Genomic DNA, 25,109 nt, shown 5'->3' with positions numbered 1-25,109 from the left:
AAAAGAACACTATCCTCAGGTCAGGCTCTTGGATTTTATAATTTGCTCCCTGTAGAAAGGGGAGAGAATGAAGTTCTGACCTGGCCTGACCGCCCTTTGGGAGCGTGGGCATGGGGAGCCCCAGTCCCATGCACTTGGAAATGCAGGGGACTCAAGCGAGCGCGGGGCGCGCCTTAATTTCATCCCAAGAATAGATTGAAATCATCCTGTGTAAACCAGTCTAACTGCCTAAAAGAATGGGCATAACAGGGGCCTGCGTGCGGAGGAGCCACACCTCGGCCCCGGGCCCCTCTCGGGCTCGCTGGCCCCGCCGAGTGCCACATCAGCGCGCGCGCAGCACTTCCAGGTTCCTTCAGAGGATGGAACGAGCTGGCCCGGCGGGCGGAGGCGGGCCCCAGGCCGGCCGGAATGGCGGGCCGACCGGCCAATAGGCGACAGGTGAGGAACCGCGGCCACCAATGAGCTGGAGCTTCGGGTAGCCGCGGCGGCTGAGATTCGTGCCGGGCGAGGGAACCAGATGAGGCACATCTGGACAGCTGCGCTGAGGAACTGGGCAGCCCCTTTGCGGGGGCCCAACGTCAGCTGAGCACGTCTCCCACGTCCTCTCCTTCTGGCCACTTATTATTTATTCATTTTCCCAAAGAAGCCACCAAGGATCCAAGTGTAAAACTTTCCCCCCCTCTAATGCGAGACGGGGCCAGATCCCATCCAACACATAGGTTCATTTTCATGGGGCTCTGCGATCAAAAGAACAGAAAGAGCAACAACAAAAGCCGAGCCGCTGTCTGACTTAAACTGGCAAAGTGGAAAAAATAAAGTGTTGAGTAAACAGACCGAGTTGGGTAAGTTTTGGAGACGTGCTGGGTGTCTTGTTTCTCCCGCTGTGATCTCTATTCTGAGGCTTTCTGCTGTTCTCACTAGTCTCTTCATCAGGGAAAGGAAAAATACCGCTCGCTGCTACAAACCTTTTCTTCTACTTTGCTGAGATTTTTATGTAATTTAACTTTTTGGTCATCTGTACGCTATTTTTAAATTTCCTGGGAACAGACATTAAATTGGTACCCTGTTGTAAATCTCTCCTAACTTCAAAAGTTGAACCTACTGATAAATTTATTTTTCTACTTGCTTTCTGTGAAAACAGACTATATATTTGTAAAGCTGAATTCTTTATACATCCTCCTCTCTCTGACTGTCTTGATAGAAGATTGAGAAAATTACCTGGCTTATTCAGAATTAACAAAACTTTTGCTTCATGAATGGGATGTTTAATATTAGATTATTTAAAACCTCAATTATACAGGTAATTGCTATTTCACTTACATTTGAATGTAATTGTAACTGAAATGTGTCTTTTCTTTATTCTCCTATCCATAGTGGGAGGCCCAAATTCCTTTATGATTGTCAAAAAAATCTTAAACATATGACAGACAACTGTGTTTATCAGTAACTTTGTGCTATAATTGTATATTAATCCTATAATTCTATCAAAATAATATGCAGAATGATCACTAGATGTGTATGCTTGCAGACTGTTCTGGTATATATTTCAGGATGGAAATGATGGCAAATATTGAGCTAGGTAAGTGGCCTGAGGCCCATTCCATTAGAAACAGCTATAATTCTCTCTGTTTAAATAATGTTTCGGATTTGAGACCTTGTCATATATTATTTACTATCATGGCAGATCTGACCAGAATTGATCTTTAATTTCTGGCTTAAAAAACAGTAGGTGGGAATTTGGTGTCATAATTGCAAGTTGCAGAGCATGTTTTTGACTCAAAAGGGCAATGCATACACTGGGTGGAAGAGTTGAGTGGTTTTCAGGGATGCAGGGTTAGAAGGAACAGTGTTGCAGAGAAACAATATAAAGAGACAGCTGGCTTGGTTCAATCCACAACCCCACTGGTGGATCTTGGGCAAGTTAGCCAGCCCATCTGTGCCGTAGTTTCTGCCTCTGTAATGTGGAGACAGTAGTGCTTACCTCATGGGGTTGTCTTGAGGACTGAGTTAAGATATGTTAAATACTTAGAAGAGTTCTGGCACGTAGTCTTTGCTGTTGTAGTGACTCTTTATTGCCTTCCTTCCCAGCTCCCCCTGCTGCACACCAGTCTTCCCAGCCACCATTCTGACCTCTGTGCTAGCAACTAGTATGCTGACCACTTGTTAGCAATGCACTGTAGAAGGCTGTACAGGAGAGTCTTGAGAGGGGAGTGAGGTAGAATTTATCAAGTGCTTTTAGAAAGATCTAGAAAGGTCTGGGAGTTCAGAGGATGGAAAGATGACTTCTTATTATAGGATGGCTTCATGGAAAGGTTGGCATTTCTGGGGAAAAATTTTGCCCAATAGTTTTAATGGAGAGGAAAGGGATCATAGAACAACAGCAGGGGGCAGGCATTTTAGGAGGAAGAGAAAGCCTGGGCAAAGCACTGAGGCTGGAAGGTGTGGCTCTATGTGGAGACTGAATTGAAACGCAGGGCTTAGTGAGCAGAAAGGTTGGAAAGGTGGGAGAGGTGGGGGATGGCATGGAGAGCCTGATGGGGAAGGGGAGGCGTGGGAGGTAGATTGGTGGGGGATGGCAAGCTGCACTGGCAAAAGTTACATAGTGGAAGTATTTCTGGAATGACCCATCTCTGGAGTCTGGTCTCTACCTTTTGCCCAGCATACCCTCCCTGTCTGCTCTGTTGCTTCTGTGACCTGCCTTCAGGGCCTGCAGGCAATGGGGTAGGATGGACCAGTGAGTCTGGAGCCCACTTTTTGGACTCCCTCTGTAGTGGCTGTCTTGGAGCTCTGCTGAAGTGGTCTGGCCTCCTGGGCTATTACAAGGGCGACTTCTCAGAAACAGGGCATGCCCTAAAGTCTTTGACATGGACTATTGTTGCACCTCTCCCCTCCCCCCATACACACACACTGTGTGCAGAATAGCTCTTTCTCTGCCCACTGACAGGATTGTCTAGTCACATGTTAATACGTATCCTTTTATAATGTACAATTATTGAAGTAGATGAGACTGGTAATATGCACCTAGGTAGAGAGTCAGTTTGGAGATCTCTTGCTTTCTCTTCCTCCAGGGCTTATGTCAGAGTGAACCCGAGTCTGGCCCTGGTGCTGCTGCTGACCACCTGTGTGACCCCAGGCATGACATTGAGCCATTATGGTCCTCTCTAGGCCATCATCAGTAATATGACCTCTAAGTTCCCTTTTCCCTTGGATGCTCTTTCATTCTTCTCCCCCACCATCCCGGGGACAGTCTGTTGCTTGCAGATGGCTATTTGATGCATCCATGGCTAACATTTTCTCACCGCTAATATACGGCAGGTATTATTCTAAATGCTTTACTTGTCTCAGTTTATGTAAGCCTCTCAACAACCCTGTGAGGGTTGGTATTTATTAGCTGAGAAGACAGAGGCACAGGCAGATTAAGACACTTGCCCAAAGTCACACAGTGAACAAATGGCAAATGCAGACTCAGTGTAACACCACAGCACAAGCCTTTAAAAAAAATCTTTATTGTTCAAAGTATTACATAGGTCCTTCTTTTCCCCCCATTTACCTCTTCTAGCCCGCTCCCGTCCATGCCCGACCCGCCAGGCCCTCAGCACCCCATTGTCTGTGTCCACGGGTTATACATATATGCATACAAGTTCGTTGGGTGATCTCTTTCCACCCACCCTCCCCTCTGAGGTTCAACAGTCTCTTCATGCTTCTATGTCTCTGGGTCTATTTTTGGTCACTAGTTTATTTGGTTCATTAGATTCCACATATGAGTGAGATCATGTGATATTTATTTTTCTCTGACTGGCTTATTTCGCTCAGCGTAATACTCTCCAGATCCATCCATGCTATTGCAAATGGTAAGAGTTCTTTCTTTTATATTGCCATGTAGTATTCCATTGTGTAGATGTACCACAGTATTTTTGTCCACTCATCTGCTGATGGGCACTTAGGCTGTGTCCAAATCTTAGCTGTGGTAAATTGCGTGCTATGAACATAGGGGTGCACATATCCTTTCTGATGAGTGTTTTGGGCACAGCCCAAGCCTTAACCACAGTGGGACTGCTCTTCTTTGTGGGGGTGGTAGTCAAGAAGTCCATGGAAGAAGGATCATTGAAGGAGCAGGGAACATTCGGAGAATCACGTTGGTAAAATTTCCCTGGAGGAGCCAGAATACCATCATGAGTCTTGCTTGTGGGATGTGCTGCACATGGGGACAGGAGACGTTTTATTTGTTTATTACTCGGAGCTCATTGTTTGTTACTGTTTTTCCAACTTGTTTCTACAGAACCACCATAGTCCTGGACTTACACATTGAATAGAGGTCAGTTGGATGATTATCTTCTTTGAAAAACCAAAACAGTGTATAAAAGTCAAAAGTAATGGTTTCCCCTTTATTTACTTGCTTTCTTCCCATTCCACCACACTCTCCAGGGGTAACCTTTGTTAATAGTTTGGTCAGTATCTTTCCAGCCCTTCCTAAGTGTCCACTCACAGGTATAGACCTAAACATAAATATAATTTTAAAATATAAATGGGACCGCAGTATTTTTATTTTTTTAAAATAGGGAAACTATGAAATGTTCCAAGGCTTATGGAAAAATGGGGCAATTCCAGGTACATATTCTATCCCAATTTCTTGGGCATTCTGGCTTCTTGTCTGATTTCTGGAGATGCTGTGGTTTTGGAATAAGAACTTCATGATGAAAGTCAATATAGAGCAATTTTAGGTGTCCTGTTATTAATCCTACCCAGTCTGGATTTCACATCATTTTGGGTTGAAAAATGTTGTAATTTGCTTTTTATCTCATTCCCTTAATGTAGTCACTCTTTTAGTATAACACACTGACTGAGCACCTAGACTGGAGTCAGACTGTGAGGGTTCCAATCCCAGATCTGCTTCTTACTAGTGCAGTGCACCTGGAGCAAGTCACTTTTTCTAGGAGGCTTTCTTATCTGCAAAATGGGGTTATCAATAGGCATTAACTGAGAAAATCAGTTTAACTCATTTAGCGTAGTGTCTGAATCTTAGTAAAGCCTATACATGTAAGCACTTCATTTTTTTAAATTGTGGTAAAATATGACATAACGTTTGCCATTTTAACAATATCTAATTGTATAGTTCAGTGGTATTAAGTACATTCATATTGTTGTGCAACCATCATCACTTTCCATCTTCATAACTTTTTCATCAAACTGAAATTCCATACCCATTAAATAACCGTCTATTACCTTTGCTTTCAGCCTCTGATAACCACCGTCCTACTTTCTATCTCTATGAATTTGACTACTTGAGGTGCCTCATATAACTGGAGTTATACAATATTTGCCCCTTTACAATGCTCATTTCACTTAGCATAATGTTTTCAAGATTCATCTATATTGTATTGTGTGCCAGAATTTCATTAGTCATGTGTTGCTTCATGATGGGGATACATTTCGAGAAATGCATCCTTAGGCAATTCTGTCCTTGTGCAAACATCACAGAGTGCAACACAAACCTGGATGGTAGCCTACTGCACACCTAGGCTGTATGGTGTAGCCTATTGCTCCTAGGCTGCAAGCCTGTACAGCATGCTGCCGTACTCAATACTATAGGCAATTGTAACACAAAGATAAGTATTCGTGTATCTACATGGAGACAAGGTACAGTACAAAATACGCTGCAAAAGATAAAGTGTGTGTGAGCATGCCGATGCGGGGAGGGCAGGAGGAAGACGGTGGAGGGAGGTCCCTCTGAGGGGGAGTAGAGCTCAAAAGGAAGGATGGAGGATGTGAGAGAGAAGGAAGAGAAGGGGAGGAAAGTGAGATCAGAGATCAGAAGAGAACCAGAAAAATAAAGCTTGAGACAAGAGATAATAAAGGGAAAGGGGGAGGAGAGAAACCGAGAGAAGGAGGGAGAGAACAGGCCTGGAAGGAGAGAGGGATGAGAAACTGAGGAAGGGAAGTGAGTTTGTTAGCCTTCTCCTCTTGCTCCCTCACCAACTCTAGGCCACAGCCTCCAGTGGGGCACAGGGCAGACAGACTACATGCTGAGCCTCCTCATCTATTTAAACCACCCAGTGCCAGCAGTAAGCTCAACAGCTTAGTTGGGTCTAGCCTTTTCTTTCAACATCACAAATAAGCTTTTTGTTTATAATGCACTTAATCCTTCTGGGACCACTGTCATACATGCGGTTCCTCGTTGACGGAAACGTCATTAGGTAGCGCTTGACTGTACTTTTTAAGGCCAAATGATATTCTATTGTATGTATACACCACATTTTATTTATCCTTTCATCTGCTGATGGACATTTGGGTTGTTTCCATCTGTGATGGTTAATTGTTTGTGTCAATTTGGCTAGGCCACGGTACCCAGATATTTGGTCAAATATTCTAAATATTTCTGTGACGGTATTTTTTTTTGATGAGATTAAAATTTAGATTACTAGACTTTGAGTAAAGCAAATTACTCTCCATACTGTGGGTGGGCCTCATCCAATTATTTGAAAACCTTAATAGAAAAAGACTGATCGCTCTTGAAGAGGGAATTCTGCCAGCAGACTGCCTTGGGACTTGAACTGCAGCATGAGCTCTTCCCTGGTTTCCCGCCAGCTGGCTTTCCATGAAGATTTTGAACATTGCCAGATTCTTACAGTCACGTGAGCTAATTCATAAAATCAGCTCTATCTATCTATCTATCTATCTATCTATCTATCTATCTATCATCTATCTATCTATCATCCATCCATCCATCCATCCATCCATCCATCCATCCTATGGTTCTCTGGAGAACCCTGACTAATGCGTTATCTTTTGGCTATTATGAATAATGCTGCTGTGAACACTCGTGTACAAATGTCTGTTGGAATTCCTGCTCTCACTTCTTTTGGATATAGACCCAGAAGCAGAGTTCAGGATCACAAAGTAATTCAATTTTTTTATTTTTTGAAGAACCACCATAGCAGCTGCATCAGTTTACATTCCCTCCAGCAATGCACAAAGGTTCCAATTTTTCCATATCCTTGCCAACACTTATTCTGTGTGTGTGTGTGTTTTAAATAATTGCTATCCTTATGAGGGTGAAGTGATATCTCATTGTGGTTTTGATTTGCATTTCCCTAATGATTAGTGACCTTGAGCATCTCTTGCATATCTTCTTTGGGGCAATGTCTACTCAAGTTCTTTGCTCATTCTTAAGTCAGGTTGTTTATTTTGTTTTTGGTTTTAGTTATGGAGTTGTAGGAGCTATTTATATATTCTCAATATTAACTACTTACTAGGTATATGATTTGTAGATATTTTCTTCCATTACCTGGGTTGCCTTTTCAGTCTGTTGATTGTGTTTTTTGATGCTCAAAAGTTTTTTATTTTGATGTCATCCAATTTATTTTTTCTTTTGTTGCTTATGTTTTGGTGTTACACATTTAAGAAATCTTTGCCAAATCAAATATCATGAAGATTTTCTTCTAAGAGCTTTTAGTTTCAGTTCTGACATTTAGATTTTTTATATATTTTGAGTTAATTTTTGAATATGATGGAGATAAGGGTCCAACTTTATTCTTTTGCGTGTGGATACCTAAGCCATTCACTTATCAATCATTAGCATAGGTATAGCCATAGTATAAAAACATTGATTCATTCTTGACATTTAAAAAAATTATGTCTAAAGTGCTAAGTTTTTCCTCATAGAATTACCCAAAATTTCTACTTTTTGTAACTTTTCATGTTTCCAAGGAAGACAGATTATTTCTGTGTTGAAAGGGCATTAATTGTTGATAGCTTTCCTTCCTTCCTTCTTCCCTTCCTTCCTTCTTTCCCTTTCTTCCTTCCCCCTTTTTATCTTTCTTTGGCTTTTAGAATTGAAAAAGTAATAATTTATGTTTGTTTAAAAAATTGAAACAGAGTATATAGAGTCAAACATAACGGTTTCCCCTTTACTTACCTGCTTTTTTCCATCCCACTACTCTCCCCAGAGGTAACTTTTGTTAATAGTTTGGCCTGTATCCTTCTACACCTTCTCTAAGAGATCACTCACTCATAGATCTAAACATAAACATAATTTTAAAATATAAATGAACCATATTATACTCACTGTTCTGCCTTTGCTTTTTAAAATTTGACAATATCTATGCACATACAAATACATACACATATACATGTGTAATATGCATACCACAACTTGTCAGTGGAAACATGCAGATCTTTGTGAGCATATTTTGTCAAGGAGAACAGACAGTGGAGCTCAAATGGAAGAATGTTCTTTTTCTACAGAAGACCAAGTCACTTAAAGTACCAGTAGCATTGGGCTCAGATCCTCAAGCCAGGCTTGTTTGCACTGTTTCCTCTCTCTGGACTGTTGGCATCTCCCTGTGAGCCATCTGACTGTTGCCATTCTTCTCTGGCTTTCAGAGCTCCCAGCAGGACTCTGACACTCAGCTGCCACAGTGAAACCTTGGAAGATGAATCCTTTTTCATGTACCTGCCACCACTCTGACCAGCTTGGGCCTCGCTGGTGCCATCAACTCTCCTAGAGTGGCAAAGGTCTGGAGGCAACTGCCTCCTTTCATCCTTGTTGTCTAGAGCCGTCCTTGCTCTCCGTTGTGGCTTTTTTAAAAATGGAATTTATTGGAATTATTAACTACTCTCATAAAATTCAAAAGACATTCCTCAGATCCAAATATCCCTACATTAAATTACAACTCCCACATTTTAAATAAAAAAAGAATAAAGTTCTGAATTTCACTTTGATACATTTAGGTATGGATTATTTTTAAAAAACATTTTATTTTCTCTTGATGTGTCTTTCAATTTAAAGACCCAACACAGAAGTTTTTCTCTAATTATTTGATCCTATTTTTAAAAATACTTTTTTTTAAAATTGATTGAGCCATGCTGGCGGGCCAATTATTTGATTCTTGCTTGCCCTCTTCCTGCAAGCCAGGCATAATTCAGACTAATGGTATGGAAAATTGTTAAAGAAAGAGAGGAGCCCAGCCTCTCAGTGGTTGAGCATCGACCTATGAACCAGGAGGCCACTGGTTCGATTCAAGGTCAGGGCACGTGCCTAGGTTACGGGCTTGATCCCTAGAAGGGGGCGTGCAGGAGGCAGCCGGTCAGTGATTCTCTCTCATCCTTGATGTTTCTATTTCTCCCTCTCCCTTCCTCTTTGAAATCAATAAAATATATACTTAAAAAAAAAGAAAGAGAGAAAAAGGCAAAATAGAGAGATATATAGTATTAAGAAGCACATTTAGGATAGTTTAGGAGCCTGCATATCTACTAAATAATGAAAATTCAATAATACTAAAAATGTCAGTGAAGAAGGAAAAAATCATAAAAAATTGCTTACAGCAAAAATCATAACACAGCTGACACTTGGAGATAAATGCCAGAAGATGAGAGGGTAACAAGGGGGAGGAAAAAAGGTTGTGTCGTAGAAGAATGGGGGGAACTGGGTCTGAGCTCTAGAAGCCCCGTACCTTTAAGCACATACTCAGGTGAACTGGCACCCAGTTTCTCCATCTACGGCATTGCTCTTCCTCCTTCCGCTCAGCCCTCAGTCTGTGTGTACTAAGGGCACAAGGACAGACTGTGGAAGAGCAGGGTGATCTTGTTTTTTTTCCTTACTGCTTCTATGACTTCTTGGACAGCTAGCTTCCAATGCACAGAGCAGACAGATGAATCAAAATCTCATCCTCCTGGGACAAATTTGGGATCCTCCTTATAGACATTTTCCTCATCAGAAAATTCCTACTTCTAAGAGAGGATTAATGAAGTGATGTATGCGGGGGCTTTGTAAACTGTAGTGTGCTCCACGGAGGTGAGGGGCTGTGTTACCATGATCACGCCTTAAAGCTCATTCCTCACGGAAAGATACAGGAACAACGGTCAGGTGTCAGCCTCTTCTCAGGGTTCTTTGCATTTCATTTTCATAGACACTTCATGCGGTAGAAGCAGGCTAACATTTCCCCACAATATAGATGAGGTAACTGAGGCCTAGAGAAGTTAAGTAACTTGTCCAAGGTCACACAGTGGTGAAGTCAGGATTTAAACACAGAATAACTTCACTCTAGTGTCTGAACTCTTAGCATTTATGTCCCATGTACATTCACCTCAGGGGTGAAGCAACTGTTGTTGGTTGCCACTTTTCAGAGGATTGGTAAGTATTTGAGTCTAGTGCAGGTCAGCAGAGGTAGTGGTATCTTTGTACACACCGACCTCCTTATGCAGCATGTTTTCATATGTCTCTTGGCTTTCTGAATGTCCTCTTTTGAAAAGTGTCTATTTAGGTCCTTTGCCCATTTTTTTTATTGGAATGTTTATCTTCCTTTTGTTAAGTTGTATGAATTCCCTATAAATGTTGGAGATTAAGCCCTTATCGGTGATAACATTGGCAAATATGTTCTCCCATACAGTGGGCTTTCTTGTTGTTTTGTTGATGGTTTCTTTTGCTGTGCAGAAGCTTTTTATTTTGATGTAGTCCCATTTGTTTATTTTCTCTTTAGTTTCCAATGCCCTAGGAGCTGTATCGGTGAAGAAATTGCTTCGGTATATGTCTGAGATTTAGTTGCCTTTAGATTCTTCTAGTATTTTTATGGTTTCCCATCATACATTTAAGTCCTTTATCCATTTTGAGTTTATTTTTGTGTATGGTGTAAGTTGGTGGTCTAGTTTCATTTTCTTGCATGTATCCGTCCAATTTTCCCAACACCATTTATTGAAGAGACTATCTTGACTTCATTGTATGTTCTTGCCTCCTTTGTCAAATATTAATTGAGCGTATTGGTTCGGACCGATTTCTGGGCTCTCTATTCTATTCCATTGATCTATATGTCTGTTCTTGTGCCAGTACCAGGCAGTTTTGAGAACAGTGGCTTTGTAATACAGCTTGATATCTGGTATTGAGATCCCACCTACTTTGTTCTTTCTCAGGATCGCTGCAGCTATTCGGGGTCTTTTTTTATTCCAGATGAATTTTTGGAGAGTTCGTTCTAGGCCTGTGAAATATGCCATTGGTATTTTAATGGGAAGTGCATTGAATTTATAGATTGCTTTGGGCAGTATGGACATTTTAATGATGTTGATTCTACCAATCCAAGAACATGGTATGTTCTTCCATCTGTTTATGTCTTCCTCTATCTCTTTTTTCAACGTCCTGTAGTTTTCTGAGTAGAGGTCTTTTACCTCCTTAGTTAAGTTTATTCCTAGGTAGCTTAATTTTTTTGGTGCGATGGTAAATGGGATTGTTTTTTTAGTCTCTCTTTCTGTAAGTTCTCTATTGGTGTATAGAAATGCCATAGATTTCTTGGCATTAATTTTGTATCCTGCTACATTGCCAAATTCATTTATTAAGTCTAATAGTTTTTTGATGGAGTCTTTAGGGTTTTTTATGTATAATATCATGTCATCTGCAAATAAGGACAGTTTTACTTTTTCTTTTCCAATTTGGATGCCTTTTATTTCTTCTTCTTGTCTAATTGCAATGGCTAATACTTCCAGGACTATATCGAACAGGAGTGGTGAGAGTGGGCATCCCTGTCTTGTTCCTGTTCGTAGGGGAAATGGTGTTAGTTTTTGTCCATTGAGTATGATGTTGGCTGTGGGCCTGTCATATATGGCTTTTATTATGTTGAGGTATGATCCTTCTATTCCCACCTTGCTGAGAGTTTTTATAAAAAATGGGTGTTGGATTTTGTCAAATGCTTTTTCTGCATCAATTGATATGACTATGTGGTTTTTTTCTTTCAATTTGTTTATGTGATGTATCACTTTTATTGATTTTCGGATATTGTACCATCCTTGCATCCCTGGGATAAATCCTACTTGGTCATGGTGTATGATCCTTCTGATGTACTGCTGGATCCGATTTGCTAAGATTTTGTTGAGGATTTTGGCATCTATGTTCATGAAGGATATTGGCCTGTAATTCTCTTTCATTGTGTTGTCTTTACCTGGTTTTGGTATTAGGGTGATGCTGGCTTCATAGAATGAGCTTGGAAGTGTTTCTTCCTCTTGGATTTTTTGTAGTAGTCTGAGGAGGATAGGTTTTAGTTCTTCCTTGAATGTTTGGTAAAACTCCCCTTGAAGCCATCCGGTCCTGGGCTTTTGTTTGCGGGAAGCTTTTTGATGACTGCTTCAATTTCTTCCATAGTTATTGGCCTGTTGAGATTTTTAGATTCTTCCTGATTGAGTTTTGGAATGTTGTATTTTTCTAGGAATATGTCCATTTCTTCCAGGTTGTCTAATTTGTTGGAGTAGAGTTGTCCATAGTATTGTTTAACAATCATTTGTATTTCTGTGGGGTCTGTTGTTATTTTGCCTCTATCATTTCTGATTTTGTTTATTTGGGTCCTCTCTCTTTGCTTCTTGGTGAGCCTGGCTAGAGGTTCATCAATCTTGTTTATCCTTTCAAAGTACCAGCTCTTGGTTTCATTGATTTTATGTATTGTTTATTTTTGCTCTCTATGTCATTTATTTCTGCTCTAATCTTTATTATCTCCTTCCTTCTGCTCACTCTGGGCTTTTCTTGTTGCTCTCTTTCTAGTTCTTTGAGATGTAGAGTTAGATGATTTACTACCATTTTTTCTTGTTTTTTGAGATAGGCCTGTAGAGCTATAAACTTCCCTCTCAGGACTGCTTTCATTGTGTCCCATACGTTTTGGATTGTTGTGTTTCATTGTCATTAGTTTCCAGGATGTTTTTAATGTCTTCTTTGATCTCATTGGTAACCCAATCAATATTTAATAACATGCTATTCAGCTTCCAAGTGTTTGAGTAAAGTCCTTTCAATATTGGTATTGGGTACAATGTTGACTAAATTTTAAAGAAGTTCTGTGTGTGTCCAAGATGGAGTAACCGGGCTGGATTTACCTTTTCCCTGAAATAAAAAAATATCAGATAAAATATGTGAAACAATGATTTTTGAAACATTGGCCTGCAGGCAATGAAGAGCAATGATCTCTAAGATACTGGAAACAAAAGAGATGAGCTCTAGGAATACTCCAGTTTACTGAGTGGAGAGTTTTCAGGTTGAGACCTAGGAAGGGCAGCCCAGGTGGAACTCAGAATGCCTGAGTTGAGGAGATGGTGCTAAGAGCCAAGGAAAACCAAGGGCGCTCGAGTTCATAGAACAGAGTACCAGCAATGAGAGAGCGGTGTTGGGAGAGGGGCCCACAGGTCTGCAGAACGTTCTCGTAAGTAATCAGCAAAGTACTGGTCAGCACATGTGTGTGAGGAGACTACTGGGAAGTTGGGGGATGGGGTGAGGGGAGTCTATGGGGTGAGATGGAGGGGAGATAGGGAGGCTCAAGGAGGGAGGAAGCGGGAAAGGAGTGGAAAACAATGCCCTCCACTCACAGAGGGCCCAGAATATTGTCTGTTCTGTCCAACCAGACTGGAAAACTCACAATTCATGTGGTATTGGGTAGAACCATTGATGCCAAAGGAATTCAAGGGCCAGACTTCCCAGACGCAAGCGGGAGTTGAGGCTCTTGTGATGTTTTCAGAAAATGAAATTTCTAAGACTTGAATGGGAGGATGGACTGTGGAAGAAGGTGTTAATGTAAAGACATTCAAACCTATAAAGAATTTTGTGAGTTTATTTGAGCCAAACTATCGACAATTGCCAGGAAGCAGTATCTCAATGGATTAGGATAATGCTCCAGAGAATGGCGGGTTTCCATTTATTTTTATACATTGTAATCAAAGGAGGGGATGTAGGTGAGTTACATTGATGATAGATTAGAGAGGTGGGAGAAAGCAAAGCCGGGGGGTTGGGGGGGGGAACCGCTGGGATTGAATAAAAAATAAAATGATAGACACATGCAGGATAGCCAACAGTCAACAATGAACATGATAACAGTGAAAGAATTTGTGGTATCTGTCCTGGTGCCCAGGCATATTAGGTTGTGCCCCAAGGGGTCCAGAAAAGGAAAGTTACAAGTTATTCAGACATTTCAAGGGTATGTTATTGTAAATACAAAAAGACAATAGGCTCAGTTTAGGTAAAAATGGACCTCATTAGGAAAAATACCAGCCTAGGACATGACTATCCACCATAACTGCTTATAGTTAAAGTTTTAATTTCAGGCCATCCTTTGTGGTTACTTTAGGTCTTTAAATTTGCAAGACTGCCATGCAGGCCTTCCCTGAGCTTGTCAGGTAGCATGGGCCCCCGCCCCCGCCCCCCCCCCCCCCCCCCCGCCCTCATCCACAAAGGCTTTATTGGCAAGGAGTTACATTTCTTTGGTTCCAAAACTCCCTGCCCCTTAAGCCAGTCCTGGAGGAGGGCAGCTGGGAGTTCAGCAGTCAGAAACAGAGCCAATGTCCAGAGTTCCCATTCCTTGTTGTGGCCAGGTGTGGTTCAGTATTTAGGCCAGATTAAATTCTATTAGTTACCTGCTTCTAGGTGTGATTGATGGGCAATTAACCTTTTACATTACTCAGACTTTATTGGACATGTATCTAAATTGCCTTTGTCTGGTCCCTTCCTCCATCAATCAATGGGGAGTAGACTTGGAGAATGTTAAATACAGCTTTTTGGCAAAGCTGTGTAATTAGTACATACTACCTGGTCTCCTTATTCACTCCCTTCCTGTTAAATAATAACCAGATTATTACAACAGTATCATAATTAGGAAGGTCTTGCCTCAGAAGTGGAAAATAATTAGGCCTACACTGAGCTCTGCTCCAGACATGTCTAACAAATCATTAAAAAAAAAATACCAAAAAGGATTAAACTGCTTCCAAGTTACTTACTTATCCTAGAACACAGCTCAAGAATATTTATAGTGATAAAAAAAATCCAGTGCCCAACAAGGCAAAATTCACAATGTCTGGTACTCTAAAATAGTCAGATCATTGTGTCTAAAATAGAAATACACTATTCTTGACTGTCCTGGAGATGTACTTCCATGCACATTTTGTACTGTTAAAAAGTCAAAACAGTCAAGGCTGTCAATGTAAGAACCTATAGAGCAGTGGTTCTCAACCTGTGGGTCGCAGCCCCTTTGGGGGTCGAATGACCCTTTCACAGGGGTCGCCTAAGACCATCGGAAAACACATATATAATTACATATTGTTTTTGTGATTAATCACTATGCTTTAATTATGTTCAATTTGTAACAATGAAATTGGGGACAACATGAGGAAATGTATTAAAGGGTCACGGCATTAGGAAGGTTGAGAACCACTGCAGAATTTTAGTGAGTTTATTTGAGCCAAACTATCTACAATTGCCAGAAAGCAAAATCTTAACGGACTCAGACCATGCTCTGGAGAATGGCAGTTTTGCACCTTATTTATACATTATAATCAAAAGAGGAGCCATAACTGTGTTATGTAAAATCCATTGGAGATAGATTAGGGAGGTAGGAGAAAGCAAAGTGGGGAAATCTTTGGGATTGGATGAAAAGTAAAATGACAGATACATACATCTTATATAGGTGGGTATAGGATAATTAAAAGTCAACAATTGACATGATAACAATAACAATGAGAGGATTTATGATCTCCACCTGGTGCATTGGTTGTGCCTGAGGAGTCTGGAAGAAGGGGCATTATCCTGATATTGCACAGGTATGTTATCTTAGATGCAAAAAACAATAGACTGGCTTAGTCAAGATAAAGATTGACTTTTGTCAGGGAACATTTTAGCTTATGCCATGACTACCTGCCATAAATAGCTTTTAGTTAAAAAAGTTTTAATTTCAGACCATCCTTTGTGGTTATATTAGGTCTGAGTTTGCCATTCCGGCCTTCCCCTAGCTTGCCAGGTTAGCATGTGGCCCCTTTTTAATCCACAAGGCCTTCAGTGTAACATTTTGTACATAACAAGCCAGAGTTGGCCAAACCAGGGTTTGTGTTGATACTTACCTTGGCTTTTGAGATAGCAGTCCCCCTTGGATGTCTATTATTGGCTTTTTAAAATACTTTTCCTGTTTTTGATCATTCCAACCTCCTCATTGGATTATGGTAAGAGAAACTCAGCTAAGAGTAATGTTGGCCAAGGACATCATGTATGCTAAGGATTTGAGCAAGGAGTAGTGGGTGGGAGGTGAGTGGGTCTAATATTCTGAAGCCAATAGATGACTCTGAATCAAAGGCCTTAGAGAGCAGTAGGCTTAAACCAAGGAGGCCAAGATCTGCTGACAGGTGTAAGCGGGAGTGGGCTAAGCCTTTGAAACCCAACTGGAACATTCAAGGAAGCAAGTCAGAAAGACACAGGTGGAAGAGTCAGAGCTTGATTTCACTACCAGAGGTTCAAGGTTGGGCCAGGGAGGGGTGCTCTGGAGTCATACATAGGCTTAGACCTCTGGAGGTCCATAACTGAGCTCTAAGCTTTGAGCCCAGGCTGTCTAATGTCCCTCTGAGGATGGGACAGGTTTTAATTTGCTCACCACACATGTTTCTCTGCAGCATCACCACCCTGAAGTCCAGTCTGACACCCTGTCTTCTGAATATCTCTAGATGTTTTGCTGCTAGAACCCAAGTTTTCTTCAGTCTGGCTAGTGCTAAGCATTTTGATATTCTTTCTCACTCTGCCTGTGCACATATATGGCTTTTCTTTATGTAACTTATACATCTCTTGGATGCTGGAAAACTATCTGTTTCTGGAAATGTTATAGCCCAGAACAGTTCTTGGGGAAGCGCCTACTTGAAGATAAGAATTAGATATCATTACTATCATTTGGCAGAGATTTTACTTTCTTTGGGGCATTGGGACTAAAGGATCAGTCTTTGGGAAATTTGAAGTCAGTTTGTCTTTTAAAAGAGGGGTCTTAAAATCACTTATTTTCACCTGGAAAGGAGGCTTTTGATCAGACCTCTTGGAAAACTTTGCTTTTATTCCCAATGATAATCATACTGTGGATTGGGTAACAATACCTGGAATATAGAAATGGATGCTGCCCTGACTGGTTTGGCTCAGTGGATAGAGCGTTGGCCTGTGAAATGAAGGGTCCCAGGTTCGATTCTGGTCAAGGGCATGTACCTTGGTTGCAGGCACATCCCCAGTGGGGGGTTTGCAGGAGGCAGCTGATCCATATTTCTTTCTCATCGATGTTTCTAACTCTCTATTCTTCTCCCTTACTCTCTGTAAAAAAAATCAATAAAATATATTAAAAAAAGAAAAGAAATGGATGCTGGTCAGCATTCTCATAGTCACCAGGGTGTTTCCCATGGCAGATTCACTTGCAGTATTTAATAGTAATAATAATAATAATAACCAGCAAGACTAGATGGTAGATGGAGTTAAGATTACACTTTAATTTCCTTCAAATTAGCATTGATTGGAGGAGGTTCTATTACTCTCTGGTGTTTTCCAATGAAAAAAGAGAGAGAGGGGAAAACAGACAGACAGACAGACAGACACCTGAGAGACCAGGAAAGCTTGGGTGAGAGCTTTCTGCCTCTATCTGACGAGCTCAGGACTGCCTTCTGTACTCCCCACATATCAGGGCCCATCAGCATACCAGGGAGATGCAATCAAGACAAAGATGATGGTTTCTGGAGAGAAATACACAGATCACTTGATACAATCTAATTGTCTTGTTAACTGTGATAGGTGTTGCTGTTTTTGCCTTTCGTGTTATTTAAAATTATTTATGCTTTATGGTAGTGATGAGTGAGAGAGGGTGGGGTGAGTGGATGCACCCTGATAAGTGGTCACATTCTGATTGGTTCTCTAATGGGAGTTGATTTTTTCTGCAAGAAGAGAATCAGCTTGACTATGTGAAACTGGAAGGGGCCCAGCCTTTCACTTGGTCTCAGTTTCAGTCTCATTTCCATTTCCCCGCTTTTGTCTCTGTTCTTTCCTTTCATTCCACTTCCCCCCCAAGCCCAGGATTGCCCTTCTGTCAGCTACTTTCTCTAGGACCTCATCTACACAGAAAGTGCACAGGCTTCAGAAGAGGCTATGATGCGCTATCCCCCCCCCCCTCTCTTTTCTGTGGGTCTCATTTTTGGGTTGGAAGTAGAATTTGTGTACTACTCTAGTGATCTTTCTCCCATTGAAAAATTAACCCAGTTTTTGTAAGTTTTGAAAAGGTTAGGAATGGAAAGAGTCAATGGAGGGGATGTTTTGATTTTGAGGTATCCTCACACTGGCATGAAATTAGTTCTTGTGAAAACAAAAGGTTGGGGCTATCACTGAAAAAGCACCACTCCTACCCTCAGGCATACGGGCCTACATTTTATGGAAGACAGCATTACTCTCACACTGAGCTCAGTTTAAGCCTCTGAATTTTCCTTTTAGTGCATTATCAATCGCAGGAGGTGCTGAATCATCAGGCATATTGTTAAATTTGGGGATAGAATATTATTAATTGGGAACTTGGCAAGACCTGGAAAGCAAATTCTCAGAAAAGTTTCAGGCTCGAAGTGTACCATTGTCCCCTCCTTGTTTGGCATATCATTACTTTACTTCTCCATGTTTTAGTTATGCTAAAAGGTAAATGGAGGCATATTGCCCTGGCCAGTGTGGCTCAGTTGGAGTGTCCCCATACACCAAAAGGTGGCGGGTTTGATTCCAGGTATGTGACTGGGCTGTGTGTTCGATTCCGTTGGGGCCCATACAGGAGGCAGCGATCCATGTTTCTCTCTCACATTGATGTTTTCTCTCAATCTCTCTCTCTCATTCTCCCTTACACGCTCTCTCTCTAAAAAAAAAAAAAAAAGAAGAAGAAAAAAATCAATAAAAAGCATAATCTCAGGTGAGGGGGGAAAAAGATAAACTGAGGCATATTAAAATTTTGAACAGTTTGAGCAAATTTTTATTCAAATTGAGCAGCATCCAATCTAGCAGATAGAAAGGAGTTGTGAGGAGCTTTACAAAATGAAATACTTTTATAGGCAGAAGAGAATGAGAAAAGGGAGTTATTATACTAGACAAGAATATGGTTGGTTATTATAAAATACTTTTCTTTATGGGATGGAAGGGGTCTTATTATAAAATACTTTTCTTTATGGGATGGAAGGGGTCTATCAGGCTGATGACCTAACTAGTGCTGATCAGGCAATTCCTGATTAACTGGTTTAAGATTCTGTTTCTGGAAGAGACAAAACTGTAATTAAGTCTTGGTTTGGTGACATGGGGCTTAGTGTGGGCAAGTCCATTTTGGAACTGTTGCCTTGTTTTTTAAATAGTTAACAAATGATATATAGAAATATCTTCTCCTCCACTATCCCGAAACCAAAGTTCATCTGTTTGCTTTTTCCTCTGGGTATAATTTGAGAAACAATTAACTTGAGTCCACATTGAATAAAAAAAGCAATAAAAGTGAACAAGTAATTTTTCTGTGGTTTAAGTCCAGTTGGAGAAATGATGAGCAAGTTAGCGTACATTAGCTGAGCATTTTATTCTTATGGAAAGGGCTATCATACTAGTAATTGGAGAAAGCAGTTGTTTATGTGGCGCCCTTTGAGGAAAGATTCTGTGGTTTAAATGAGCTTCTCTATTGGTCATCATTAACCTACATTTCTAAAATTAATTTGTTAGAGGGACCGTCTGGTTCATAGGAAGTGGATTTTGATGGGAGGTAGTGGTGGGTGGAAAGGGTAGAGACTACTGGTTATTCCACTGAGACCCTGAACAGCACAAAGGGGAAAGGCCAATTAAGAATAGAAAGGGACACCCTAGCTGGGTAGCCTTGTTGGTTGGAGCGTTGTCCCAATATGCCAAGGTTGTGGGTTCAATCCCCAATCAGGGCACAAAAAAGAACCAACCAATGAATGGGTAAATAAGTAGAACAACAAATCTCTCTCTCTCTCTCTCTCTCTCTCTCTCTCTCTCTCTCTCATCAATCAATAAAAAAACGAAAGAGAAGAGGAAGAAGAAAGGGGAGGGGAAGAAGTGACTGAACCAATCTTCTCAAAACGTTTTGTTGGAAGCCTGCTTGAAGACTGATTTACTCCCCTTAGCCATAGGGTTGAGTCTTACATTTTTGTAACTAGTTCTTAAATAATCCATCCATTACTAAGTTGATGACCAAAGAAGTCTCTTCCAACTTGATAGGGTAGAGAAATCTCTTCTCTAACCAAAATTATAGAAAAATTTCTGCCACCAAGCACTCAGATTTTAAAAGAAAATATTTTTATTGATTTAAGAGAGGAAGGGAGAGAGAGAAACATCAATGATGAGAGCAAATCAGTGATCAGCTGCCTCCTGCACACCCCCAACTGGGGATCAAGCCTGCAACCTGGGTATGTGCCCTTGACTGGAATCGAACTCGGGACCCTTCAGGCTGCAGGCCGATGCTTTATCTACTGAGCTAAACCAGCTAAGGCAGCACTCATATTTCTTACTGGATCTACCCCTGCAAGATTTATCTTTCTAGATTAATTCAGTTGGTTAGGCTAATTTTTGTCAATCTTAAATACTAGTAAATACATACATACATACTAATACATACATACATACATACATACATACTAATTACAGGGGCAGAAAGCTTTTGAATCTCCTGGGGGAACAGGCATGTTCATGGAAGTTCAGTTCAGGATTATATCAGACGAGAGAAATTACTCTTCTCCCCAAGTGATACCAGCATGGAGTGACCCTTCATAGAGTCACAGCTTTTCAGGGCATGCTACCCAGGATGAATGAGAGAGCATGTCATTTCACATAGTTTCCCTCCAGGTGTCTGTCAACTACGCAGGGGACACATTTCCTATCTGCAGGGCCAGGCTCGTGGGTCTGCAACCTGTACAGTTGCCAGAGCCCAGTTTTGAAAGGGCCCATGCTTGGTTTAATGCTCTGATGTTTGAAATTCTCAACAATTTATAAACCAGGCGTCCCACGTTTTAATTTTGCTCTGGGCTCTACAAATCATTTGGGATCCCTCAAGTGTAACAAGAATGAGAAAATAAAATTTAGGGTCTGTTTCACCACCTTCCTCCAAGTTTATGTATCCAGATGAGCACCTAATGAAACTGCTGCCCATGTTCTTGTCTTAATTGATTTAATGTTTAAACATTTTTAATGAGAGGCTTTCAGAGGCCTCTCTTCCCCTCCTAGAACAATTTCCTATAATTAAAAGGGAACTGGGGTCTTGTCAACATGTGGTACTCCTGTCCTTTGGGAGAAGCATTTGCTAAATCTCCTTGGTTTGCTTTGTTTTCTGGCACCCAGATAGCACAACCTCTCATTCCAGAGGCGCACACCATACACACTCCAGTAGGTCTTATTTTTTAAGCAAGAACTAACCAATATTCTTATTAGCTGATGAGTCCAAATGCCGAAACCAGCAGTATTGATGGAGAATATTTATCCCTGAGTTTTCTTAGTCTTATAGGTGCAGCTCAAGTGAGGGGTGCAGACTGGAGCATTCACCCATTCTCCTAGGGTGGAAGTGGGTGGGATCTGGTTGACTTGGTAGGTTGGCCCAGGCAAGAGAAGAAAAGTCATTGGTGGGCCCATTCCCTGTGGGAACCTCCTAATTTTACTGCTCTTGCACACGGGGCACCTACGTTGGTTGGTGGAACAATTTTTAGAAATTACTAATCAGGAGGTAGACTTGGTGAGAGGGGGAATAAAGGAGTGTGAGTACTTTGTAGGTGCTAGAAAAACACTTGTGGACAGGGACTCAGTAGTCCCTCCCTGATTGCAAAGGACGGTGTCTTCTGTCTGGTAAGCGTCCCAAGTGTGACAATCAGATTTACATGTCTCATGACATTAATTGCAGGGTTGTTGTGGGCCAGGTTTCTGTAAGTTGGGTGGAGGTGGAGGCCATTGGCAGGAAGAAACATGTGAGTGGGAGGAAGAAAAGAGATTTCTCTGGGGCTGTTGCAGGCCGATGCTGGTGCAATATGCTTGTCTTTCTTGAGCATTAAGCAGCATCTGCCAAGATTGTCAGCCACCAAGCAGCACGTCTTTGGGACTCGTGACCCCTGATAGGTTTCTGTGAAGGTAAAAGTGTGGTGAGTTTTAATATTGTTTTTACCTATTGGCTGCTTTTGGTGTGCATATGGGTGTGTGTATATAGTAAAACTGACTGAAAGGTGTCGGCTTTCAGCCTTTTGATTTTTTTATTCTGTTGGATAATTTTCAGCTTAACTAAAAAACAAAGGCTCAGTTTTAGTTTCCTTTTTTTTCTTATCCCTTCTGCCCCAATTCTAGGTTCTTGATCTACTGAAACCAAGACTGAAGAATGACTAGGAAGGGAGTCCAAGGTTAGTTCATCATTTCTAGAGTAACTTTTAGTGTGGAAAGAGCAAGAATTGCTTTATTCATACAGACCTATTTTGAATCCTGACTCTACTGTGTATTTGTGATTGTGCAAATGACGTAATCTCTCTGAATTTCAGTGTTTTAATTTGTGGAATAGTGGTAACAAGGATTTAATGAGATAATGTTAGCAAAGAGTCTATGTTAGTTCAGTGTCTATCAGATGACAAAACTCAATGACAGTTGGCTACCTTTAGTTTGTCAACTCTTCCTCTAGTCCCTTCCCCTACCATTGGAGTCATGGCCTGCCATTCTCAACTCCTATAATCATGAGTGTCCCCAGCCTGCTTATTTGATTGAGGCACAGCTAAGACTAGCCTAATTCTAATGATACTGTGGACATTTCAATTTATATTAGGATCTAGCATTGCAGTTAAATAGGCAGAGTAGATGTGGAAAGTTTATTGCTGAATTCTACTTCACTTGATTTGAGACCTTTTCCTCCTCTGGGACCTTTAGGAATCTGGCAGTTGAAGCATAAGTTTTGCCATTCATTCTTTCCCTCCCTCCCTCCCTCCCTCCCTCTCTCCTTCCCTCCCTCCCTCCCTCCCTCCCTCCCTCCTACACTTGGTTACTGAACCATTTACTATATGCCAGGCAGTTTTACAAGCCAGAGATTAAGCAGTAACGAAAGATAGAAAAAACAAAAAAACCCTGCACTCATAGAACTTTCATTCTAACGGGCGGTGGCGGGGGGGGGGATACCATGGACAAAATAAGTCAGTCAATTATATAGAGTATTAGAAAGGGATGTATTGTGGGGGAAATAAAGCAGAAAAGGGGGGTGGGGTGTTGAGGCAGTTTGCAGTTTAAATAGGGTGATCAGAAAAGGCCTCATTGAGAAAATATTTGAGCAAGGGCTTGCAGCGGTTCTCAACTTGTGGGTCGCAGCCATCAGAAAACACATATAGCATATCAGATATTTACGTTACGATTCATAACAGTAGCAAAATTACAGTTATGAAGTAGCAACGAAAATAATTTTATGGTTGGGGGTCACCACAACATGAGGAACTGTATTAAAGGGTCGCGGCATTAGGAAGGTTGAGAACCACCGGTAGAGGATGTAAGGGGGAAGTGAATTTCAACGGAGTACAAAGGCCCAAAGGTGGAAGGGAACCTGGTATGTTCAAGAAAAAGCAGGGAGGGCAAGGTGGCTGGTAGGGAGTGTTGAGAGGAGAGGATGAGGAAGAAAGGCGGGGCACATGCCAGGGGCTGCATCATGTAGGGCCATGTAGGCCCTGCTGAGAACTTTGTTCTGACAGATTTCAACAGGTTCACCCTAGCTCCTGTATTGAGACTAGTCTGAAAGGGGCAAAGGCAGAAACAGGGAGTCCAGTTAGGAGACCATTGTAATAACGCAGGCTTGTACCAAAGTGGTGGTGGGTGTGGGGTAGGGGTTGGTGAGAAGGGATCAGACCCTGGCATGTTTCAGAGGTAGAGCCAGTAAGATTTCTGATGGATTGGATGTGGGAAGTGAGCAAAAGAGAGGAGTCAGGACAACTCTAAAATTTTTAATGTGAATAACAGGGAGGATGTTGTCATTAAATGGGGAAAACTGCAGGTAGAGCATATCTAGTCTAGGACGTCAGGAGTTCTGTTTTGGACAGTTTTGAATTTGAGATGTTAGATGTCTGAGTGGAGATGCTAAGTGGGCAGTTGGATATAGGAGTCTAGAGTGTAGGGGAGAAGTTTGGGCTAACGATTAAATTTTGGGAGTAACAAAATGAGATCTCCCAGTGGGGCGGGTAGATAGAAAACGGTTCTAAAAACTGAACTCTAGGACATTCCAATTTTAAGAAACTGAGAGATTAGAAGTCATCAGAGAAAGAAGGAAGAGCCAGTGAAGAGGAAAAACAAGACGGGGGGGCGGGGCATATTTTCCAGGGAGGAGACAGTGATCAGTTCTGTGAAATGGTGCTAGTGGTTTCGGTAAGATTAGGAACAGATTGGCCATCAAATTCAGCAATGTGGGGATCTTTGGTTTCTTTAATAAGAGAGCTGGAATCACAGAGAACCAGTAAAGGAGGGAAAGAATGAGGGGGAAGGATGAAGTTAGAGATCATTAAATTGTTGTCCATCTTTCCCCACTCCCAACTCAGAAGATCCTAGCTCCTCCACTTTCCATTGTTCTCATTCCTCTTTATTTTATGTTGTCAACTCTGTTAATGTTTGTAGGCAACTTTAAAATATGTTGGAATGGGCTGACATGCAAACAAGATGGGATGGTCCCCCAGATAGGTTTGTCTCCAGCCTCTGTTGGGCTACAGAGCCCGTTATAACTTCCCTTCCCATCTGGTGGTGAAAATGTGACCACATGCCTGGCCCTGAGGGTGTGAGCTCCCAGGCACAGGTGTGTTCATTGCCTCGGCTTGGCAGACCGGCCCTTCCAGGGGGATGCACTTGGGGGATGTTCTTTGGGGGAAAATTGAAGCTTCTTTTTGTCTCCTGTAGGCAAGGCCCCAAGAATAACTGTGTCTTAGAACATGTCTTATTACAGAGGAGGGCAAATAAAACTCTGGAAATTGGGATATACTGGAGAGATTTCAGAGGAGAGCAACAGAGTGAACAACATGATGGTGCAACAAGAAACAAATCAGGGCATCTGAGGAAGCCTCTACAGTCCTGCACAGGGTGACCTACATCTCACAAGTGACTGTGGAATTTGGCAGGTATTTCAGGGAGGCTCTTTGCTGGGCTGGAGCCAGAGCATGGCTCAGCTGGTTTGGACATAGTTGGCTTCCATTAAGGTATAAAGAGAGCTCCCCCGCAGTGAACTGAACACAATTTCCAGACAGTGCCGCTTGTTATTACCGAGAAGTGCCTGCTGCCTCCTCACCTCCCTCTTGTTGATTCACTGGGGCCTCACTACTTTTGGCTCATGAAAGCAAGACTTGTTTGGGAGCACAGAATA

The 25,109-nt window shown here is 41.6% G+C and overlaps 1 protein-coding gene across 1 annotated transcript in view; it reads left to right on the top strand.

The window, feature by feature from the left end:
- The first annotated feature begins 539 nt into the window (after window positions 1-539).
- TMEM45A (transmembrane protein 45A) overlaps window positions 540-25,109 on the top strand; it is a 96,108-nt gene continuing 71,538 nt past the window's right edge. Inside the window, exon 1 of the mRNA XM_023762093.1 lies at window positions 540-842. The gene's annotated coding sequence lies outside the window, so the exon portion shown is untranslated. The remainder of the gene's footprint in view (window positions 843-25,109) is intronic.

Source organism: Myotis lucifugus, unplaced genomic scaffold (genome assembly GCF_000147115.1).
Source record: "Myotis lucifugus unplaced genomic scaffold, Myoluc2.0 scaffold_231, whole genome shotgun sequence".
In the NCBI taxonomy this organism is placed as follows: Eukaryota; Metazoa; Chordata; class Mammalia; order Chiroptera; family Vespertilionidae; genus Myotis; species Myotis lucifugus.
The sequence above is the reverse complement of the archived record's forward strand: the minus strand, read 5'-3'. Positions and strand labels throughout refer to the sequence as shown.